The 4,415-nt window shown below is 43.2% G+C and overlaps 1 non-coding gene across 1 annotated transcript; it reads right to left on the bottom strand.

The window, feature by feature from the left end:
• Nucleotides 1-317: 317 nt before the first annotated feature.
• Nucleotides 318-495, bottom strand: LOC122125099. Its single transcript, XR_006150725.1, has one exon. It is a non-coding gene; the product is annotated as a small nucleolar RNA SNORA81 (small nucleolar RNA).
• Between the last annotated feature and the right edge of the window lie 3,920 nt (nt 496-4,415).

Here is a 4,415-nt window from a genome sequence, read left to right as displayed (position 1 = left end):
CCTGCCTCGGTTAATTCAGGAACTAACTACATAGGAAAAGCATCTTAATTAGCAATACTAGGGAAGAGGAGCTCTTATCAGATCAGACACTGCAATAAATCCCTGGCATACATCTTCTAGAGGCTGGTATGCTATACCTTCTATCTAACTTCAGTCTCTTGCTTGTCACAAAGAGCAGAGAAACACTTCCTTATAATATTTCAGAGAGGAAAATGTGAACTGCTATCAGAGTTGGGATAAAAGCCATTTGATTTCTAACTCTCATTCCCTACCATTAAGGAGACCCTTCATTCTATTAATTATTCCTAAATTACAGATATAATTGTACCAAATTTTAGGATGAAGAACCAGAGATTTAAAATAGGTCCTATTAGGTTTTCTTCTGTCTGGCCCCATGCTTGAATTATTTTCTTCTTGTGTTTTCTCTGCTGTCTTACTACAAATACAAAAACAAGTAGCTTCTGCTATTTTGGCTCAGAGCTTAAAGAAGAAAATAAACAAAAAATCTATGGCTCTAACTTTTATGTGTGTTAATGAAAAAACTATCTATTTTTCCTCAAAATTACTGAAAAACATTAAATCTGTTTCTTTGGCAGAATTTGAAATGTCTCTCTCTTGTTCTTCTTGGTCCAATATATTGATGAACACTGAATCAGGAAGCAACACAGTCTTTTTTTTTTTTTAAAGGCTAATGACTAATTACACTGACAAATCAATTAGGCTGATGTAACAGTTTTCCTAACACCACTAGAGAAATGATGTTTGAGACCAAGCGTCCCTGTCTTACTACAGAACTGAGCTAGACAGAGATTGTGGGAACCACTTGCTCTCAGCAGGGGGAAAGGACAATACAGCACTTCGCAGCTACATTGCAACAATGAACCCAACCTGCCAGCTACAGAAGGGTCGTGTGCACACCTAAATACCTGTTTCATTTCTAGGGAAGCTCAAGGAGTCAATATTTTTATCTGTTTCATCCAAAACAAATAACTGGACTTATTCTGTAAAAATACTTTAGTTAGGGCTGAGAAGGTGGCTCAGTGGTAGAGCGCTTGCCTTGCATGCATGAGGCCCTGGGTTCGATTCCTCAGCACAACATAAGCAAAAAGAAAAAAGCCATAAGTGGCGCTGTGGCTTAAGTGGTAGAGCACTAGCCTTGAGCTGAATTGCTGAGGGGCAGCATCCAGGCCCAGAGTACAGCCCCCACGACTGGACCCAAAAAATAAAAAATAAAAAGTTAAATGCAAGTCACACCCAGGGACTTCCTTCTGGCCTAGAAGGAATGCAGAGTCACTTTCTAGTGGAGAACCTGGACACAAGCTACTTCACCCAAGTCATTAGTGTCAATATCAACATCTTGACATGATGTGACAGGAGTGGTAGGCAGTTTTCCACCCTAAAGCCCTAAATTTCAGTTTAATGTTGTGAAAATTCTAGTAGAGGCGCCAACATTCTAAATTGGCAAGGTCATCCAAAACAAAGAACAAAAGTGAAACGGTCAGCAATGATTAAGGAGAAATGACATGTATGTACTGTGGCATCTTGGATGGGATCCATAGCAGAAAAAGTACATTAGGTAAACTAAGGAAATCAAAATAAAGTCTGCACTGTAGTTCATAACAGTGCATTGGTGTGGGTTTGTTAATTTTAATTACATCTTGTTTTAACTATCCTGCAATTGTGCCATAAAATTACTATACTAAGTATGTTAATAATAGGGACAGTGGCTCCAAGATGTATGGGAACACTGTATTATCTTCTCTATTTTCTTTTTTTTTTTTTTTTTGGGTCCGGTCGTGGGGCCTGAACTCTGGGCCTGGGCGCTGTCCCTTAGCTCTTCAGCTCAAGGCTAGCGCTCTACCACTTGAGCCACAGCGCCACTTCCGGCTTTTTTCTTTTTGCTTATGTGGTGCTGAGGAATCGAACCCAGGGCCTCTGGCATGCAAGGCAAGCGCTCTACCACTGAGCCACCTTCCCAGCCCCATCTTCTCTATTTTCTGTAAACCTAAAATTGTTCTGCAAAAATAGTCAGTTTCACTACTAGATATTCATGAACAGCCACCGACACAATTAGATTAATTAATTTCCCTTGCATGTCCTAAATATTACTGGTCTTAAAATGCCCTAGGAAAAATACAGCAATATTTACAAAGGCATCTTCTATTTAATACGATGGAATTTTCCTACATCTCAATAATAGGTGTGCCTCAGTCTGGAGCATTTTTTGCATTTCACTTAGCATACCAACTCTACCATACAAACACACAAGTTATTCCTGTATGTTGTGGAATGCTGGAATTAGCTTTGAATCCAGAAGTCAAAAGTGTACACTGTTGTATTATAGAAACATATAAACTCCAACAACTGACTTCAAAGCACATGGCTACTGGTGCACTGCTCATATTTGGTTTGATATCTTGGTCTGCAGTTTTTATATAGAACAGCACAGAATCACTTCCAAACTTGCAATGTAGACCCATCAAATTGCCTCAAGATAAAAATCCCTTGACATATCTCACTTTCTTCATTTTTGTACCTTTTGAAGTCTGAGATAGTTAGCTTCCTGGAAACACCAAATAGGTGATTTTTGAAACTCAAAAGACATTTTTGACAGTATTATTCTATGTAGAAGATGTGCAAATAATGAGATAAGTAAATCATTCAGCCATGTTTTTGATAACGATTCATCTAAAAAAAAGTAACTCCCAATGGGAAAACTGTGGCTTATATAGTCTTTACAAAGACTAATGTTTTTGTTAGCACAAAATTTATTTAATGGTTAATATACCAGAGAGCTTGAGAAAGAGTGTAAGCAACCGAAGTATACCAATATTCTCAACTAATAACAACCACTACGGTTGACTTGCTGCCCCCTGCATCTCAACCTGTCAATTAATACAACCAATAACTGATAAACACTCCAGCTCTCTTTCTCTGTCAAGGACGGCCCCAAGATGGGCTACTTTGAAGGCAGGACTAAGAACAAAGTGAGCCCGCATCGCTTTAGGCCAGCAAATAAGGAATGTAGGAAGGACTTATGTGAAGATACAGAGACTACTGGCTTGAAGAGATTTCCAGGGCTCCAAACACAAGTTCAAATTGACGGGTTGTAGTGCATTGAGTAAAGAAAGTCTCTTAGTCCATAGATTAAAAATAAGCAATGGAGGAGTTAATGGGGGAGCAGGGAGAACTCTTCTTTACAGAGATGAAAACATTCCGTAGGTCCCGTCGCTGGGGTGGGGGTGGGGGTGGGGGAGCAGGAGAGGCCGAGGCGGGGACGGAGGGGGGGGGAGGGGGGCGGGCTGCTGCGGTGGGGGGAGGGGGGCGGGCTGCCGGGGGAGGGGGTGGAGGGAGGGGTGGAATTGGAACTCCAGCACGCAGACGTCGTCCTCTTCTCCCCCTCAGCCCTGGGTCCCTCCGCACCTGTCTCCGCCTGGCCTCGCCTGCCTGGATCCACGGCTTTCTGCCCACTGTCACTTCCCGAGGACCGCAAGCCCAGACGAGGATGTTGCCGTGGGTTCCGCCCGGTGTAGTGTATGGGGAGCTGGTTCCCAGCATCACCAACACCATTCGACTCGCTAAAAAAAGCCTTTTGTCCTCCTCTGGCCACCGTCCAGATCAGGACCAGGAAACGGACCAATCCGCGGGCATCCAGGAGCCACGGCCCTGCAGAGCCATTGGCCGGGGTTCCAGGAGGGCGGGGAAGGCTTCTGCCAGAGGAGGGGGGCGGGGCCGGGAAGGAGGTTGAGAGGGCTGGGGAGCAGGATGGGGGGGGAGGGGGGTTCCTCTGCTGGCTGATGTGCCTGTAGGATGTGTTAGTGCTGTGCTCAATCATGGGGGGAAGGGCAAATTAAATAAACAACCCCAAACTTTAGGAAAAAATAAAGTAAACCCAAGGAAAGCAGAAGAAATTTAGTAAGCATAAAATATGAAAGTCAAGCCTGGAGCTGGTGGCTCACTCTTGTAATTCTACCTGCTCAGGAGGCTGAGAACTGAGGATGACAGTTTGAAGCCAGCCTGGGCAAGTAAGTCCATGAGAGTCTTACCTACAGTTAACCACCAAAACGGTGGAAGTGGAGCTGTGGCTCATAGACGAAGAGCACTAGCCTTGAGCACAAAAGTTCAGGGACAGCACTTAGGCCCTGAGTTCACCCCCCCCCCCCCCCAACCAGGACTGACACAAAATTTAAAAGAAAAAGAAATTCATAAATTAGGATGTAGAAATGGGAGTACTACGTAATAAAAGAGTTGGAAAATGCCACAATAGAATGTCTGGCTAAGCTAATCAAAAGAGAAGCATACACACACACTCTCTCTCTCTCTCAAAGATAATGGGGAAGTAACTATATATTTATGAAAAAGATTAAGTGATTGTACTAGATTACTTACCTGCAATAGATTTGGAAACCTCAATC

Source organism: Dipodomys spectabilis, unplaced genomic scaffold (genome assembly GCF_019054845.1).
Source record: "Dipodomys spectabilis isolate Male_0828 unplaced genomic scaffold, ASM1905484v1 ptg000260l, whole genome shotgun sequence".
Classification (NCBI taxonomy): domain Eukaryota; kingdom Metazoa; phylum Chordata; class Mammalia; order Rodentia; family Heteromyidae; genus Dipodomys; species Dipodomys spectabilis.
This window is presented reverse-complemented; position numbering and strand designations above follow the sequence as displayed.